Source organism: Anser cygnoides, chromosome 5 (genome assembly GCF_040182565.1).
Source record: "Anser cygnoides isolate HZ-2024a breed goose chromosome 5, Taihu_goose_T2T_genome, whole genome shotgun sequence".
NCBI classification, from domain to species: domain Eukaryota; kingdom Metazoa; phylum Chordata; class Aves; order Anseriformes; family Anatidae; genus Anser; species Anser cygnoides.
In genome coordinates, this window is record NC_089877.1 from 10,686,580 (window position 1) to 10,707,238 (window position 20,659).

At 39.3% G+C, this 20,659-nt stretch overlaps 1 long non-coding RNA gene across 1 annotated transcript; it reads right to left on the reverse strand.

Annotated features, from left to right (window-relative positions):
- Positions 1–722: 722 nt before the first annotated feature.
- LOC125180493 (uncharacterized) lies at positions 723–19,239 on the reverse strand. Its single transcript, XR_010831700.1, has 5 exons — positions 19,063–19,239; positions 16,717–16,750; positions 15,859–16,051; positions 10,048–10,156; positions 723–6,845 (listed from the first exon to the last, which is right to left on the reverse strand). It is a non-coding gene; the product is annotated as an uncharacterized lncRNA (long non-coding RNA).
- Between the last annotated feature and the right edge of the window lie 1,420 nt (positions 19,240–20,659).

Here is a 20,659-nt window from a genome sequence, read left to right on the forward strand (position 1 = left end):
AACTTCTCAGATTACCTCCAGCAGCACCATGATATTAGGAAAGACTTCAATTATCTTCACAGCAGCCCCAGCTGTGTGCTGCAACTGACTATACATGCTTTCTTTCTCCTATCTCGAATGATTTCTCTTTTTAGCTTGTCTTTTCCCAGGTATTTGCCTGTCCTAGCTGCAGCTTTGTATTTTCCTTTCAAATTGCCATTCAGTCTGGCAAGCAATGTGCTGATTCCTAGCTCAGATTAGATTTACAGCAAACCTTTGTATTGCAATTAACCCAGGTACATGTATCATTACATGGCAAGTGTTGTGAGAATGTGCTTATTCTTAGCCACACCATTTGTAAGAGCACTTCCTTTTATCTTGATTTATCTTGATTTTACCTGTGTTACCATCTCTCATGTTTCCCTTCCTCAGAATATATCAGCATTTCAATTCAGTGGTCAAACAGCACTTGTTTAATGCTGCATATTTATTAGTAGCATATGTATCTGCTGTATATGCATCACCCAGTTTTACAAAATGGATATGACTCCTTATCCTTTCTGCACAACCCACTTTATTTCTGAGGACCGTTACTGGCTATAGCACTAGTGGTTCCAGCTGGAATTCTCCAGCTGGTTTTCTCTGCCTATCTCTATGAATGCCATTGTGCCAGGAAAGCTCTTCCTAACTTTTGCAGCGGAATACTGGAGAAATATTAAAGTCATGTATCTAACCCACAGGGCATAACAGCAAAGGCCCGTGATGGCAGTAGCGATGAGGGGGCGGATGGCGTAGCACGCGGATCAGTGGATGAGCCCACAGCTCCCTCACTGTCTGGCAAACCACATGTTTCTGATTGTGGTCCCACATGACTCTTTAATGCCTCAGAGATTGCTCGCCAGGTGCTGAGCAATCCTGCCACAACCTTGTCATTTTCAGTAGCAGAGTCCCAAAGCTTGACCTCAATTTGGTCCCATGTTTCAGGATCATAAACTGTCTGATTTGTAATAAAGGGAATAAACTAGAAGGTTACTAGGACTTTCTTTGGTTCTAAGGACATATGATTCCCCACAGCACGCAAATGCTTACCTTCAGCCTGTGAGGGGCAGTTGTGTGCACAGGTCCGCTTCTCTCAGCTTCAGCTTCCCCTCAGCTTGGGTACACTTCCTTTCAGCGACTTTCAGTATGAGCTTCTCTGAGCGGTTGAGTTCGGCCGAACCTATCTGCATGAGGCAATGTGTCCCTGTTCCTGCCCTGGTCCCTGTTCTGTTGGCCTGTCCCTGTTCATTCCTTTTTTGTTTTTGTCCCTGTTCTGTTAGCCTGTCCCTGCTCTTCAGGTGGTCCCTGTTCATTCACCATTTGTGGCATACCATTCTTCATGTCCCTGTTCGGGCACCATTTGTGGCAAAAAGACCATACGGAGGCCAGGGTTCTTTAAGGATCCATAACTTCTACATCTTTATTGAGGACATAACTTCAACTCCTTTTACTGAGGACAGGCTCCTTTCTTATACTTTTAGCTTTACAGCAGTACTTTTCCACTAACTATTCGTTGGTCAACCAACTTTGCCCAGCAACAGCAAACACCCATCAACTTCCATGTCTTAATGGCTGGAGAACAAGCAGTCCAAGACAGCAAGGCCTGAACTACCCTTCTTTGTTCCTTCTAAACTCTTTACATTCCTCATGGCCTCATCATTAATTGGCCGATGTTATCACCAACCATGGGGCTTGTCGGCCCCCATGGCGATACTCCCACAATTTTCCTTGGATCCTGTTCAGCATACAAAACTACACCTTTAGGAAGAGTGCTAGCAAATACAGTTTAACTAGAATTATTAACAAGTAGATTTGATTTTCTTTATTATTCCAAAATAAAACCAGTATCAGCTGCAGCCATATTACACAGTAACAGAAAGCAAAACTGACTGCAGCAGAAACATTGTCAAAAAGGTTTCATAGGCTAAGTAATGTTTCTGTCCCAGGCCTAATCTCTCCCTGTCACCCGCACATCCACCCAGCCCAGCTGCCCTGAGACTTTCTCTATGCAGCACTAGCAATTGCCCTGACTCTGGTATGAGACCAGTTCAGGACCCTAGCAATGACCTCCAAGTACAGCTCTGGCTCTCGGGAGGCTTCAGGTCTGAAAAATTTGATTTTTTTTTTTTTTTGAGTTGTTACAAGCGTGGAAAATCCTTTTCTGAAACAAAGGAATTAGGGCTTGCGATGGAAATTTGTATCTCCATTTCAGGAAAATAAAACAGTATCTTTTCTGTCCATCTCAGAGCACATGTTACCTTCAAACTGAACTTAGGCAATTTAAATGGCTAAACTTCTAATTGATACATGTGTCACAATCATTATTACAAAAGTCACAAAAGTTAATAAATACATTTTAATAGCCTATGGCAATTTCTCATCCTGCACCTGACAGTAGCTAACAGATGCGTCAGGAAACTTCCTTCTGTGTAAAGATTTTTGCTGCAAAGAGCTACTGAGTATGTCCTTTTAGCAGCAATTACTGTTATTTCCCTCATTTTGACAAACCTTATGAGTGTAAAAACTACTGGTTAATGAATTGCAGGTGCAACAGGTTGAGAAAGTTTCTGAGGTTCATTTGGGGGCAGAAGGTAGCTTGTATATATTGATGATATCTTTGGGGGACAAATGGCTAAAATTGCACATAATCGTGCCTTCATCCACTGTTTAATATAATAACAGTATCATCCTCCCCATCAGAGAGCAGCAGCAGTTATAATTTCTGTTTGGTGTCGACCCTTGCCTCCACACAATTAAGTGAGTTGGTCTTAAAAACTACAGTGGAGTTTTACCTCTGCAATTTAACTGGGCAAATTAAGACAGGCCTTTTCAGAAGATAGCTACAATCTAACAGACAGATTTATTCAGGAAAATAATTACAGCCACATGGAGGTGTAAGCTCCCTGGGGCTCTGCAATACTGAATGGTACCGCTGGGTGAGCAGCTGTTCCAAGCCCCACCACAGCTTACTTTGCTACACAGTCCCCACAAACACAGTGGACATCCATCAGTATGAAGTTGGTCATTTCTGATGAAGCAAAACATAAAGCATGGAGCAACCTGGTATAATTTCAGTCAATGACCCCGGGAACATCATGCAAGGATGCCCAGTACTGTTTGCTGTAGTGTTTGATGTAGTCCTTTAATATTCCATAGACATGACATTCTTCACTGAAGTTGATACAACAAGTAGGCTGAAATGTTTTCTGTCAGAAACGTCAAGGACATGAATTTTAATTTCAAATTAAAATTGAGGTTTTACAGCAACAGCCTTCCCAGTGAGGGCCAGAACCAGAATAGACCACAATCAGGTTCAAGTCTAAACTCCAGAGTAAACTCTTGGCCCCACCAGACCACAGACCTAACATTGCAGAATTTATATGTTCTACTTCTTAGGCAAAAGAAGGATTATGAATTATAAGACACAAGCATCAAAAGGTTATCATCATAAAAAAAAAAAAAGAGAGAGACAGAGAGAAAAAGGAAAAGAGTGAAAACAGACACGTCACCTTTAAAGCTGCAAATGACAATCAATTCATAATATTCATAATATATACCGCAGATTAAAATGGTTACCATATGTAATGTCTGAGTTTTGACTCAGGAGTTGTATTCAATACAGTGTCTGAGGCAATCCAAAAAAATTTAAGACCTACATAAATCTTTTGAAAAGCTTCTGAGCTGGCAGCAGCATTTCAGATCTCATCAGACTGAATAAAATAATACTACAATCACCATGCTATCAAGAATTTTCCAGTAGCATTTTAAATCGAATAGAATACCTATTACACTGTTTCAGTGATTTTTTTTTATGGTTGATGCTTTTAAAAAATCACACGTGCCCATACGCACCCACAATACCTTAGTAAAGAGCAAGAAAATCCATTTTTCTGGCACTTCCAGCATGAGGTGATGAGGCATGAGGTTTGCCACTCCACAGCAGCGAGGGGTGAGTGTGCCCCCAACAAAGCCTGCAGAAGAGTGGGGTTCCCAGCCCCGCTGAGTTCCTCGTGTAGTGACAGAAAGGTGGCTGGGGAGGCCGCATGCCAGCGCCTTTGGGACACTGTAGGCATACAAAGAGCAAGAGTGGCCAACAGGCTGTCCGTAACCCAAACAGCATACATTTTCCCTGAGGGTACCTGCCATGAAGTCCGTGGAAGTTCTTTTTCTAGCGTTTTGACGTTTTAAACACGTGAGGGATTAGGATGTACATCGATATGAAAAGGCAAAGAATCCTACTCCTTTGTCTTGTGAAATACAGAAGTGAACAGAACTAAAAAAAAAAAAAATGTAATCTTCACAAAACAAAATATTTTATGATCCACAAAATCAGAGCTTTAGGGTTTTAGTTACTTTTGCTTTGTTTTTCCTCCTGTTTGTTATTCATGACACACAAACAAACACCATAAGGGGCCAATGGTCCAAGAGAAGGAATTAAAGGCTAAAGTTCCTCTTTGTGTTTTTTTTTTAATGCAAATTGCTTCTCTTGGTCATTTCATTGATGTCTAATTTTTCATCTGTCAAGCATGATCTCACTTTAACACTGTTACATTTTTAATTAAACTCTTTGGTTTTCATGGATGAAATGTTTAATCAATTATTTTAAATCATGTCTTTGCCACAACTGAAATATCGTCCATAAACAGGCACAGGTTTATTTATCGTTAGAAAGTTTTGCAGGCACTCTGTACTAAAGAAACGCTCTGTCTAGCAAGATTCCTGATGATGTTTCATGTTTTCTGAATATTTTAAAAGCACTCTGTATTTCTAAATAGAAAATACATACAGAATTACTATTATTTTTTTCCTTTATGAGTTTATTATCTTTACAGGTTTTCCCACTCACAGCCAAAATATATATTCAAATAAAGAATATTTCCAGGATTATTTTTGTGAGTGTGCATTCAGAGAAGGCAGCAGAGAGTTGCCTTCTGTTATTAAGCTCTGTTATCACTGTTAATCAAGAAAATCTGATCTTCCCAACACAGGGACACCCTAGAGCAAGGCTGCCCACCATGCAGCCTACCTTGGGCTGAAGAGTAGTTAGGGAGCTGCTACAACACCCAGCGTTTCCATGAACTGTAACGCTTTCACAGTTTGAGAATGGCAGACTACTCCTTTTAAAAGGAAACCCCTTTTTGCTCCTTATGACTGCATGGGTGGTCTTACTAATATGCAGGAAATACATTTCTCATAATTTAGCTGTTTCACCATGAAAGCTGGGGCCTGATGTCTGGTTGCATTCCCCAGCAAGTGAAGCATAGTTTCTCGAGCAACTTGCCCTAGCAAATTTATTTGTTTATGCAAGTGGGCTTGTAGCCCTTCAAAGGGATATTCCAGTGATTGTTAGCCAGCACTGCTTCTCTGCAATCAAAAGTAGTGCTGCACATATAGAATTACAATTTCAAGGTGAGAAAGAGCAGGTTGTAGACCTTAAGTCGCAACCCTCCTAGAAAATGAGCAAAGAAACAGAAAAATAGGAAGCAATAGAACCTAGTGAGAACACAGGAAGACCCAGGTGGGAAGGCAGTGCTTTTCAACATTACCTGGGGTGCACCGGTCTGGTTTTTATGCAGCAAGATTGTGCAAGAAACGGATCGCAAAAAGCTTTTTGAAGGATTATTTTCCCTTGTCTTATTCTGCTCATTTCCTCTAGGCCTTTCTGGTTGTTTCTTGGGAGACAGTGTGCATGAGATGAACATTTTCCAAGCCTGCAACAGCTCTGCCAGTGCACCTCCATGCTTCCCTATGTAAACCTTCCCCATCACACTCCCATACCCAGCCTCTACAGTGAACAAAGCACCAGCAATGCTGATGTGGATGCAGATACAGGGGCTGGCATTCCGACTCCGGCTTATTCATCTGTGTCCCAATTAGTGCTTGCACCTGTGCCACCTGCTGATGAGGTTTCCACAGCAGACACTGCTTCCCCCACCGTGAAAACCCCCACTTGCAAGCCTGACTGCACCAGGGAGAGGCAACAACAACCACTGCCCTCTGACCAGCTGGCCTTCAGGACTTGACCAGGAGCAAGTGTAACATGTGCTTCTTCTTCATTAATTCCAGTTAATTCAATCACACAGCTTCAACTGAAAATATGTATAATTCAGGCAGGAAAGGTGTGCTCTACACATCCACATCACCAAGATCTTGGTCAGGCAAAAATAATTCCAGATCAAATTAAGTCTGCTGCTGCTTCTGGGGATGCAGCACAGCGTTCAAGCCTGCCACGCTGCCCATAAAAATGTATTAGTATGCATTTCAGAAAGCTCAGCTTCCACATATAATCTGCTTGAAACTGGAAGCAATTCAATCAGTTGAGGAGGTGGCTTTCCAGTCCGCACTCACCACAGCGCAACTGTAGTACTTGCCCACGAGCAGTTGTTCATCTCTATCATCAGCAAGAACTGATCTTGTACTGTTCAGTAATGGGAGTCTGATCCCAGTGATGGATTTTGATCAAGGTTTGTAGGAATTTAAGCTGCATTTAATTATCACCAGAGGGTTTTTTCACACAGCTCCTTATAATATTCACTGGCTAAACCACCCTTTTTGCCTGTGGGGTTATCATTTTCCTCCAGAACTTTTTTCCTCCATTGTCTTCTGGGAATCATTCTCATCCCAAGACCACTGAATTTCCTCTGGCTTTGAAGTATAGCTTAGCATAAAACCAAAATGAGAATCGTATTTCACTCCTATAAAAGTTCGTTCATCAGCAGGCAGCGAAAGAACTGTGAGAATCTCATCTGCTTAAAGCAGTCCTTGGCTTTATTGGGGACATGCTGTTGTCTACCGCTGGAACATCAAAAATCATACCTGTCAGCAGCCTGAAAGACATGTGTAGCATGAAATAACTATAAAAGCCATTAAGATGTCTTATTTTTTATGAGAAATCATGAAAATCAATGTGCTGACAAATCTAGAAAATGTCATAAATAACAATGCAAATAAACGTCACGCAGTTCAAAGCACAATCTTATGCCCATGAAGCCTGCAGTTTCTAGCCAGCATCCAAATCCTCATTCACTTCAGCTCCCAAATCCGCCTTTCTCCCCTTCTATGGATTTTGAGGCCGTAAGCAGCTGCAGAGACTGTCCAGCCTCACTTCCTGAAGAACACAAACATCTTTGCTTCAAACAGCAAAGTAATGGTTACTGACATGGCATTTCAGGTGAATTTAAGTTAACAAAAACATTTTTTTTTCTCAGCCCTGTCTTTCAGGCTTTTACACTACCAGAGATTACTCCAAATTCTCCAGATTTAGGCTTTTCAAGCTTCCAGCTGGGACTGAAGCCACCCAGAGAAAATGTGTATTTCTATATCATCTAATCTATCTGGAGAAAATATTAGTCTACATGCCTATTTCCAAATAAGAATCATCATCCTTCTTCTAGGTTTTCTTATGAATAAAATAAAAAGGCACAATTGGATCCCTTTAAAACATGATATGCAAGATGATTCAGTTTTTGCACCCACCTAGAAAGGGCAAATCCAACAGTCTCCTTAGACCGCCCTTCTTGCCCCACTCCAACCCTTCAAAAAACAGGAACTCAAAGAGTTGGCCTCCTAAACTTTCACCAAGACATCTTTCTGATGCCTGAGACATTACTTCTCCTATACCATGTACTTTACCCTTATGCAAGTTTTCCAGAGTTTACATTACGGACAATACCTTGCACATGAAAACATAAAGAAGGCTTCCTCAAAAATATTAATAATTGTAAACTAATGAAGATTTTAAGTATACAAATATAAAAAATGCTTCATATTTTTGAAAAATTAAGATAGGTTTGTCAAACTTCTATCCTACACCAAAATGGCCAGAAGTCTCCTTACTAAACTCGAGCTAGTCACAAACTGACCTTGTACGTCGGTGCGATGGGCTGCTGGCTTGCTTGGGAAATGCAGCACCTGCAGCCTCCTGAAATTTTTTTAAAATATATTTATTTTTATAAAATATTTCATTTTTATTATTTATTTAGGAAATTGAAGTTTCCTTCAAACAAAAGAAATTTTGTGATAATGTGGCTGGGAGTCAAAATTCCTAAATCCTCATTAAAACCCACTAATAATCACTATTATTCTAAATTCATAACAGTGAAAAATCTGAAAACCTTTAAGTCAAATTATTTTCAAGACATTAGTTTTTTACTGCTCCCTTTACAGAAACCTTTTGATGCTGTTTGGTACTTCTGACTGTGTAAACATTTCTCTCATGATGACAGTTACCTGCAATTATCCTTAATCACACATTTTTACTTTGTCAAAGTGCAAATAACGTTCATTACTTACGTTTTCCAAGCCCTACAGTTTAATGCACATCCTCATTTATACGGTTATAAACATGTTTGTGAACTGTAGCTTTGATTCCTACAGTTAATAGGCTGTATAATGCAAAAATATAAAGGTCACGCTGACCTACAAAAAATCTTCAGCTTAATTTGAAAGCTTTCTTGACTGTCAGAAAGCAAATGCTGTAGCACCTTAAGATCCTAAAGCTTAGGGTTCAAGTAAAACGTAACAAAAGCAAGACCTTTGGCAGGATAAAAACACATGTTCAAAACCAGAAAATAAACAGAAATAATATAGCTTAATATTTGAAATGTTGATTTTAAGCCAGGACTTTGATCCTGACCTAATGTATTTTCCCTGTCTTTATCTTCTTGTAATGTGAAATGAACAACTGGAACAAACATGTAAGAGCCGAAAGCATAACAGCTTTATGTAAATGCTTTGTAGTTCAGTGTCTGAGGAAATGGCTATGGCATTTTATATCCTGCTTCTTTTAAGTAGAAAAAAAATGTAACATATGGTACGGACTTTTTTTTTCCACTGTTCAGTTTGCAAACAAAAATAATTAAGAAAATAATGAAGGTAATAAAGCACAAATTCAGACTCAGAGAGAAAAAAGCCATTTTGTTTCAGTCAGCATTTTTCAAGGACAAGACGACGATGTTTCCACTTTTGCAGCAGCTGGATTTATACAGCCATTGGGCTGTTGCACCAAAATTGCAGCGCAGCTTGTCACTCACTTGATTCTTCTTTTAGACCTGGCACTAAGTAAAATTCTCTCCTACCCTCTTGCTTTGATGTTTGATGGCATGCAAGATAACTGATACAGTTTTAAGGAAAACAAAAACAAAACAAAACAAAAAAAGTGCGTTTTAAGGAGTTTGCTTGAGGTGTTTATTTAACTGGTAGAGAAGGGGAGGAAGTGTTTGTTTTCTGTTTGCCCGGCAGTGCCTTCAGAAAGATGACACTGATGAAATGGTACTGTCACTCCACAGTACTCAAAGTCACATTTTTGCTTTTGTGCAAGCATTTCAGAATTCAAATCCCATAAGTAAGGAGTGCAATATCAATAATCCCCTTTCCTTTCCGCTTCTCATAAGAGATGAGCAGATCAGATCAGAGAGGCAGTGCTTTCACAGCGCCAATTAGTCCTCCTAAGTCTCTTACACTGCCTCTGCAGCTTTCTGGAAAGATAGCCCTGAAGCATCTGTTTTCTTTTATTATATTTTGCTTATTTTTAGGCTCCATTCCTTTGTCTATTCCTGTTGGCAGGATTGTTTCACTGATCTAAGTGGGAAGGAATGAGCAGTTGCACTACTTATCTCAAGCAGTAAGAGCTGCAGTACCCCAAGTGATGGTGAGGCCACTAAAACACAGACACAGATCTTCAGTCATTCTCTGCACACTGCTCATCAGCTCACAAGCTGTGCCACAGGGGACCCACAGAAACCCAGCTCCATGTCTCTTTAGGGTCACTCTGTACAGGGAACTTGCCCAAAACACTAAGTGTAATAACGCAGCGGCCTCACGTTCTTGCTGTCTCTAACCCACACTACAGTCTGCTGTGCCCCATCCTTAGGATGGAGAGGAGCCAGAGGAGCTTTTAGGCTATTCAAATTTGTGCCAGCAGCTGAAAAGTTCCTAGATAGCCTAAGGAAATTGCAAATAGAAAATTTTGTTTTGTTTTTTGTTTTGTTTTTCCCTTTTGTCATGTCTTATGCTTCAAATTTCACCTACCTGACCTGAAGATTGCATAGGCTGTCAAGGAGAGCATCCCATCATCAGCTAACTTTACAGGCATCTCCCACCATGCCATCCAAACTCCTTCAAACAACTCTGTTCATTCCTGTCAATAAAGACCACTGTTAGAAAATTCTTGCTTAACATTGTCGGGTATGTTACTATTTCTGCTAAATATATGGCAAACACCTGAGCAGCTTTGCTAGACCACAGCATGGCAACTGTATATAGAAGATGATATTTCCAGTGATTTTTTTTTTTTCTGTTTGTCTTTGTCATCAGTACATTTCTGTCCCCTTGGAAAAGACCAGTCTCCTTTAGAAGTTATTCCCTTACATGAAGGGATATTCTTGGCACATGTATCAAAAGTTTCACATGACATATTCTAGATGTAAACCTCTGTTATCCAAATGAAGAATGACTTTTTGTCGATATCTTGCTGCTTCTACGGCTGCTTATATCACACCATTTACAATGACACGGGTTTTACGGAAGCAAAGCTTTGGCAAGGAGGCCTGTACTCACACCAACACACTGAGGGTCAATTACTTACCACTGCACAGTCTTGCCCCACCATCCATTTCCCTCTCTGATATAGAAAAGTATTTCGTTTTTATTGGTGTTATTGCTTTGCTCTTTTGATATTAAAAATATTAAATTAAAAATATTAAATATAAGTTTTACATATATAAAAAAAACCACACAAATCTTACTCCAAGCGATGCTTCAACCCATAAAAGAAGAAATGCGATGAAGACCACGAGCATTTCAATGTCCTACAGAGCTCATGTTAAAATAATTTATATGCCACACCAATGAGAAATATCAAATTTTGAAGTAAATCAAAATAAATATATCTTGTGTTATTGTTTAGGAACTCCAGAGTGGGAGTCACAACTTTGCTTTTGTTCTGGAGTCACAGCGAAGTTTGTATGTCAAAAGGTTTAAAATTAAATAATAATAATAATAATAAGATGATAGTAAATTAATATAAACAAACAGGTGGGAACAAGAACAAGAGAATAAAATATTTTAATCAGAAGTGCTCACTGTTGATCCAAGAAAACTTTTCATGGTGACAGCCTCTCTTAAATAAATGTATTTCTACCTTGAAATTTTTAACATAATTCTACATAAAAGAGAAAGGGAAAGCTTTATTTTTCTCCTTCCTACTGTCTAAAAGCCATCTGCAATCAGTTACTAAATATAACTCTAAGAGGAGCAATTAGACCCCATGTGGACTCACGTAAGTGTATAGAAAAGGTAACACAGTCGTGAAATTGCACGTATTTACCTCTAATCAAAACTTTCTGGCTTGATTCCCAGAAACGGATTTAGCATCACAAAAGGCTGTTAGCATGTCTTGAAAACATATTGTAATTTGTCTTTGTTCCCTTAGATAAGGATATAATTCTAGGGAAGAAGCTCAGTAAATGGAGAAATGGGCTAAGCATAACACTAATAACTTGCGTTCAGATTGGCGGAATCCAGAGTGGCATAACATAAAAATGCAAATTGAAAAAAGCAAAAAGCTGCAGTGTTTCCTCAAACACAACTCAGTGCTCACATTTGTAGACAGATATACTCCAGTAAATCTACCATCTTGATTTTATAGCACCTGCTGCATCAGCACCTGACTACTAATAGAATTAAAATACTCTCTCCATTTCAAACAAGATTGCATGAGAGGCATATGTCTTTGCCAAAATAATGAAGAGTTACTGATCTGTTGCAATATAGCTATATCCAGAGCCACTGAACCCTCAAAGTATGCTTCTGATATACATTGTCAAGGAGCTCCACATACATTAATGTATGTGCAATGAGACCACAGTGATTTTTGACATCAAATCACTTACATTTTTCCCTGAAGTGAATGGTAACTTTTCATGCGTCAATTTTAAACCTGCCAAAAATCTTTTGCATGAAAAATTAAACAGAATACATAACTTTAAAATGGAGACATACCATTTATTATTGATGACATCTGTGAAGACTGAAATCTTGTGCATTTCTCCATTAATAACTATTACTCATGCCAATACACGACAGAAAAAGATTGCAAAGGCCTTAGTCCCTCTTTCAGTCCAGAAGATGCTGAGCACTTCTGAAATCAAACCACTCATTTCAGCAACTAGTACATGGATTTATACCCTTAGTGCTGCACTTAGCTGGGAAATACTATACTTTCTTTCATATGAAATTCAAAACATTTTACAAAGCTATTGAAAAAGTTCCCACAACCTCAAAAACCTAATCTAGAAAGCAGAGTTGAAGTTTCTCAAGAACAGATATAATGCACCTAATTTTGAAAATACAGGAGGAAAACCTGTGCTTTTTAGATCTCCTCTTATGTTTCCCCCTCCCCTCATCAGAATTTAAATCCTATTCAGGACTCCACTTTAAATTTGGAATTTATACATAACAGCATATGGTAACATCTCTCACTGCTATACTTGATGAAAACTAAAGCTGAATGCAATCTTTCACTGGAGTATTCAGATTCAGGTCTGCAGCATTTTCAAATTTGTTTGGGGTTTAACTCAATTGACTGAATATGAAGAATAAACTATAATCCCTTCAAGACACCGCATTTTCAGCACTTCAGCATTTTCATGATGAAACTTTTCCAATCAGGTTTCCGCCTATGAAAATCAATGCTGTTTGAAATATCCAAATAGAATAAAATAAATTATTTTGGAGTAAAACAGAAGATTTCCCTGAACTAGCAGCCTTTTTCTGTGAAAACATAAGGAAAAATAATTTTCAGAATATTTTTTGTGTTCATTCCAAAACTCATTTCCCCCATTCTTTTTCCTGAAATCAAGCAAATTATTCCTATAGTTGTAAATATATCCTGAGGTTTTGGAAACCAACAATACAATATTTATATAATCTTTGTTAGCCTTTTTTTCCCCTTAACAAATGTGCTCCTTTCATCACTGTTGGAAAGAAAAAGAGAAATGACTGTCAACAGCTACAGTCATCGAGTATAACATGGAAAAAAGACTGAAAGCACGGATGTGGTGGCTGATCCCAGCCAGCTGTATTAGCTAGCTTGCTAGTACAAGGTAGACAAGTTGCTTTGTGCAGGTTTCTAAGCAAAACAAACAAACAAATCTATAGCTTCAACATCTGCAAAATCCTGATGAACACGCAGTACACTTACTACAGAGATACACAAAAATGCTAGGTATATGTTGATATCTCCCATCAACCCCTTAATATCAGTATATTTGATTTTCCCTGTTACCATCAAAAATTCTATAGAGATATTCCCTTGGTTTTTTTTGTTTTTTTTTTTTTTTTTTTTTACATCCCAAGGTTATTTTATCTTGGAAGTTCAACTTTGAGGAATAACATTCTACATGACAGTGTAGCAGATGGGGCATCACTTGTGGATCTGTCATCATTTCATGCAAGTCTCTATTGCCTTCGTTATGACAGAGAATTAAAATCAAATCTGAAACCTGCCATATTTTTTTTTCCAATGGGCCTTTCTTCCAAAAAAAAAAAAAAACAACTAGGCAAGAGAATTGTCCAGTGAACTTGCACTGTATATTTGTTAAAAAACGCATTCCTGGGACAATACCCTTAAATACTTGCTTCAACCCAGCAAAATGAAGAAAAGCAAATTTGCAGGTGACAGACAGAGCCATGGGCTATTACATTTTGTAACTCTGCCAAATAGTCTAATGCAGCTTCATTAAGCTATGTGTAATTGCGAACTTGCTGGGTAAAATCTAAATTCAGAATCTCAGTTTCAAAATTGATTTTGCATATGCCAAGAAATCTTGAAATTATGCACAACTGGAAGGAGTTAACAAATCAACCAACACTTGGCATTTTTTATCTAGTAAGTTTTGAGAACTCGTTACAATTTTTCACAAAATAATATGTCGTGAATGCTTAAAATGGCAATAAAAACTCTGAACAGTGTCGTTACAAGGGGCAATCATGAAGTAAATTGAATTGGCCAACGAGTAATGGTTTCATCATTTATGAAACCATCATCCCATTTATACTCTTGGATTTCCTCTCCATTTCCCATACTAATGCAGATGCACCTGAAATTCCCTGAAAATAGTTTTAAATCCCCTTTTTCCCAATGGGGTATCACAGAGCAGCAGTTGGGAGGACAACTTCAGCCACTCGCTGAGGAGCGGGATTGTGTCCCAACACACCAGGACCTCCTAGGTGATCAGGACGTCTCTTAGAAGCTCTCATGTCTCATCATACATATATATATATATATACACACACTTTTAGTTATTGTCTGCACACAATCACAGCTGGCTGTGATACAGGTTACACACCCTGCTCTCAATCCCCACATGCACTCGTGGCATGGCTTCATGCCACCAGGTTCAGCTGGCACCTGGTTTCTGCATCCACCTGTTCTTCAGATGTCACCAGGACAGTAGCCTCCCCAGCTATTCAGTCCTTCAGAAACTTTCACATTACTTATTTTTCATCTTTTCAGCCTGCTGTTTTCAAAGGAATTATTTCTGCATCCAGACCTATAGGTACACATAGACACCACTCACACAAACTCACACAGAAGCGGCCTTTCTAACAGCATTCCATTTCTAGAGTTCTGGGCACCAAAAATTTTCATCATATTCAAAATTAAAAACGACAACAAGAAAACCCATTCTCATCTATTAAAAACAAGAATCCAAAAAAATAAGTGAAGAGTGCCTTAAAGATCTTTCATTAACTGGATTATTTTTTTTCCTCCCTCCTCCTAAACATTCAGTCACAGAAACTCTTCAAAAACATTAATTTTCTCTCCACCTGAACCATATTACTTGATAAGATCACAAACCCTTACTGTAAGTCTGAAGTTGATGAAGATTACTGGAGCTTTCCCTGTCGTACAGATAAACTGGATATTTTAAAATCCTTTAAAATCTCAGAATGAAACAGTATCAAATATGGAAATGTTTTCCATATGTGGCAATCAGAATAATTCATTTCAATAGTCTTGTAGCTTTCAGTCTGCTTTTACTTGCATATCTTACATATCTTTATTCTTCATATGAAGAAAAACAGCAGTTTTGTCTCAAAAATTTCCAGTCTAAATGATACAAGTATTAAATATATGTTCAATTAATATTTTAAAAATAACAATAATTGAAACCAGATCTTCCCTGATAAAATTTTCCTTTTCAGCAAGTTGCAACTTTAGATAAAAAGTTCCAGCCAGAAGCTGCTGCCCAGTTCAATTCAGCGGTACTGAGTCCCTGACTCCCCCATAAAAGAAAGTGCCTAATTATCACAGCTCAGTCTGCCGCAAGGCAGTTTCCAAGCACCCCAAGTTCCTTGAAGCTTTAAATAGCAAGAACATGCAAGAACTGAGCACTGGAGCACAAAGTGCATTGAAAAGCCCTCTTCAAAAGCAGCCCAGAAATTAATTTGCCTCAAACCAGTGGCTTCTGTCACAAGCAAGGTCCTCTAGAGTCAGAGGAAAGACAGCTGTGTTTGATTCTCTTCTATAGAGGTCCACAGCTTTTATGATGCTTACTTTATAGCTTATCAAAAATAAATTCATCTAACACTTTCTGAGGAGCTGTAACGTGGATGCTCTCTTGTTCCCGAACATTTCGGTTCATCTGCTAATTAGATCACAAAGGCAATTTTGCCAAGGTAAGGAGAGATGGACAAGCTGCAAAACCATTTACCATTTCATGCCTGATGATTCTGGAAATCTATAAAAATAGCTTCATACTGTGAAGCAAAACTGCATTTCTGCTTTTATAGCTCACAGTTGCAACTGTCACTGCTAAAGCCCCATCCTTCTCCCACCTCAAGTCCGTTGAAGCTTGGTCATCGATGTCAGCTGGAAGGGATTCAGACGTAACTTGGAAATGCCACACTGCGTGTGGGAAGAAAGGGGCAGGCACTGGCAGCCTTCCTCTGTCAGTTCTCACTTGTGGCATGAGCATGGAAAATTCCTCGCTTCTGAAACTCCGTCAGCCTCTCTTTACCTCTAGTCCACCTGATGTGAAAGCAAGCAAAATCAATTCTTAGGTATACATTTAGATTTTTGTAAGGGAATTGAGGCTTATTTCTAAAACTTATTAAAAACATTTTTAATATGGATTTTTTTATGTTAAGTACAGCAGATGAGTTTCTGGTGATACACAGAGATGATCTAATAGAGGCGTTTATAGGCAGGCCTCTTCTTGTTGTTCTTAAACAGGTATTAGGCATATGAAAACTGATGGACTCTTCAGTACATCACTGAAGTGTTATGAAGCACTACAGCCTAACATCTGAAAACCCCTAATTTCTGTTTTTATATACTCTTGTTGTCTTCTCTCCAGCAGAATTCACTGGTTAAAAATTTGACAAATACATGACATACTTCCTTATACATCTTCAACTTCAGCTTCTAACCACCAGTGCCACCATCCTTGGAGCTCCCAAGAGAACCTCCTCTACCACTGTCATACTTCGCACTGCATTCACTGTGGTAATATTACCACTTCTTGGAGCATCACCCAGCTCACAGGAATCCCACACCATTGATGCTCAGAGACATTGTCATCTGCAGGGCACAAAGAAGTCCGACATGATTGTCGTTCCATAGGATGAACACAAGTGTAGTTTACGCAGAGCTGCACAGCAGGCCAGAGATAAAGGCAGGAATAAAACTCTCACCTTTTATCTTAAGCCACTTTCCTGTTTGACGTACCTGGAAACAAAAGACAAATTGAGATTTAGGGCAACTGTGAAATATGCACCTGAGAATACACACATAGAGACTGATCTCCAGCCAAGGATCTGTCAGAAGACTATTTCTTTGGTCTGCCTATTAACTTCTTCTCTAGATGACTTTCTCAAACCAGAGCAGAGGAGAAAATAATGTATATATAGACACAGCTGCTTCATACTGCAGGATTTTCTTTTAATCTTGGAAATCCATGATGCCTCTTCCTTATGAACCTTCCTGGCTGCATTGCTCTGCCTCATGAATAAATACTCAAAGCAGCTAAGGATCAATCAGTCTGTTAGTATCCTTTTTAGTATCTTAAAGTACCCTTCCAATTGACAGGTGTCCAAGGGTCCAACTGACCCTTCCAACGCTTAATTTCACTAGCATGCTTATCAAAGCACCTAGTCAATACTTGGACTGGTAAAAACTATTTTGGAAGTTTTCTGGTTAGTGCCTTCTTTGGGTTTGCTCCAGTGTTTTTACCATTCCATTTCCCTGATCAACAAGTAATTTCCTTACCATAGGAACCATCTCTTTCCGGTGGTGATGGGAATCAATACAAGTGTATTTCATTTGGGAAAGGCGCCATTTTGACTTGCTCTGATACGAGGCATCTCAAGCACAGCACGTAGTGCAGGTGGCTTCAGGAGTTTAGTGTCACTTCAGGGTGGGACAATAGCAAACTTATCCCTAAAGATGGTTAATGGCCAAGCCCATGTAATTTTACTGTCTGTGCATCACAGTTGCTGAGCAACCTCCCCACTAAGCAGCCCAAAATATATTTGAACCAATCAACTTCAATTGAAATGAGTGAAGTAGTAAACTGCTAGGACATTATTATTGATCGCTAATTAAAATAGACTACATGGAAAATAGCACTGGATAAGGCTATTAAATTGAGAAAGAGAAACTAAAACCCAGACCTTCAAAGGCATTTAAATGCTCTGCTCTCAGGTGAAGTTTCCCTCTTCTCATAAGGCACCATGCAGAAATAAAAAAACAACTTAATTATCTTTTGTGGTAAACGCATTGTTACCCTATTATTCACATGACCCAGTAAGTGGAGGCAAATTCCCAAGGTTGTGAACCTGTACTGACATTAGCTCTGATTTTGACAACCTACTCTCATTCATGAAATTACGCCCATGCTTCTTTCTGTGCATAACCAGATCCCAGCTGTGTGTTTGTGTTTTTTTTTTTTTAAACTACAACTTATTCAAACATGTTCTTTAAGCACAAAATATTTCATTTCTCTTATCTGATGGAAAAACAAATAAAAAAAAAACTATAATATTTGCATCCTTTTCCACAGAAGGCTTATATTTTTTCCTACACAGTTCTCTACCCTTGGTTGGGATTGCACTGCTTTACTGAACAGATATCTTTGTTCCTACAGATCCGAGTGTAGTCAGCAAGTGTAGATATTAATAACTACCCTGCTCCCCTATAATTTGCCTGGACAATAAGCAGTAATTTTCTAGTGCTTGGGCTAAAATGTCGTTGTGTATATGTACGTGTAGACATACACACAAAATAGATTAACATAAGTAACAACGCCACACCCCCCCCCCCCCCAAACACAGAAAACAACATTATCGGTCCCCTCATCACATAATGCAGTGCCTTATATAACCTTTAAACATCTTACAGTATGTGGTTTAATTTTTTTCTTCCTCTAAATGCATCACCAGGCACTGAAAGGAGAATTATTACCAATGAAAGCAGGTTTGAGTTCTGCTCTCTCTCCCAGCATCTTTCACCAGTGAAAAACTGTGTCATCATTTGACGCTTCTGTCATGGCTCTACCCCCAGCATGTCCCCTCGGCACTATGGTATGGGATTTTTCAATGCCCAGGACAAAGCCTTGACTTCAGCTGATTTTGTGTTCAACTTGCCCTCCAGTCCCCGCACCGCCCTGCCCCTTTGCTTTAGTCCTCACCCCATTCCCAGCAGTTCAGCAGTGCTTCCCATGGGTGCTGTGACAATAGTTCTGTAATCCCCTTTCTACAGGTTACAGACACAGGAGAGTGTGCCTGTACTGGCCAGACATAGCCAAGAAGGTATTGTGAAGAAGACACTTAGAACCCCTCTGCAGCCTAAAGCGCTGCATATCAATAGAACAAGCTCCTTTTGCTACGAAAGACCCCCAGATAATAACATTGCCATTTACAAGACAGCTTACAGCAATGCAGCTTGCATCCTTTCCTTGCATTGACTCAAGATGTTCATGCTGTGCCCCCGAGTGACACGCAAAGCAATGCTCACGCTCCTCTAGCCAAGAGCACCCGTACCTCTCATTGCAGAAGCCTGGGCACAGTGAGATGGGGCTGCTCTCCAGGGTGACCTGCAGCACTGTGGGGTCCAAGAAGCAGAATCCTAGTGGGGAGCACAAAGGAGAGAGCAGCTTTTGTCGCTCTAGTTAGTCTTGACAGCAGAAATACTAAACCAGGATACTCAGAACTGGGCAACATAATTCAGATTTAGTCATTTCAATGAAAAGGATATTAACTGGCAGAGATGCTAAGCAGCACAGCACCACATCTCTCTAAGCTCTTTTGTAGTTTACTACCAAAGTGAGCTGACTGCCTCCACTGCTTGAATCCTCTCTGATCTGGTCCTCACAGAAAAATCTCATTGCATCTTGTCTGAGAAGCGCTTGCACAAGGATAACAAAGAACCTTTGCTGAGATATTTCATGATTCCCTAAGTTCTGTATTCCCATTAGCTGCTGTGCTTTAGCTCAGCTGGCGAAACCTTTTCAAACTTTTTGTATTTTGTCATGTTGAACAACAAAATAAACAGATCGGTGACCCACATGCTTCTTCCAAACAAGATACAGTGTGGGCTGCAGTAAAAGCTTCCACAATAATAACTCCTTCACTCTGAAAGTAATTGTGAAAAAAGCACAGGAAGCCTGGACTTGCAAAGAAAATGTGAAATGTGGGAAGAATCACACACAACCTATTGCAGCAAGTTGGACCTTTACAAATAGCCTGGAAATGTGAGATCTGTAAATAAATCTGCCTGGCCAGATAAGAGCAGACTATCAGCATCAACCCTATTCCACAATATCTTCTGCACAGCAAAGGTCAACTCCTGTTTCCAGATTTCACTGCTTTTGTTACCTGAAATGGAAGAAACCAAAATGCTCTAAGGCTTCTTGCTACCATCTGTCAATTTAAGAAAGAGAACACTAGGATGTGACAAAAAGGCCGCATGAGCACGGTCCGGATGCTTTGGGAATTGGGGAAACCTGTTTATCCAATTGCTGCCAAAGATTGTTAACATATTCTGTGGGCCTTTGAGTAGTCTTATTGGTCACTTGTGTAAATGTAAAGAATATAAGTAGTGGCTTAGTGACACCCTTCGCTAATAGAAGAGCAAAGATGCAGAGTATTATTTTGACTCAGTGAATGCACTGAAAGGAATGCAAGCAGTAAATACAATGCACAAGGTAAATACAATAAACTCCATTTTTATACGTGACATGAATGTATTTGATGAAACCGCTCCAGTTGCATTAGAGATTTCCAGCAGTAAGTTAATTCCTCTTTTGGAGATGTTTAGAGACAATACAAAGGAGAAAGGGAATATAATAGGGGGGAATTGTGCTTTTATGTTTTTCTCATTTCTAGACATCTTCATTTTTATTCCTCAAATCCAACAATCTGCAATAGCCTTTATTTACAAACAATGCCCATGTATTTGAGCTCTATTATTATATGTTGAGCTACTTAAGTATAACAATTTTCTTAGGAGTGGACTATGAGCCTCTATGTTAACATCTATTTAAATATTTACTGTGGATCAAAGCATCAGCAAGTAGGGATCTGAAGCCTAATATAGTTGACTGATGATTAATTTAAACTCATTGCATTGCAAATTAAG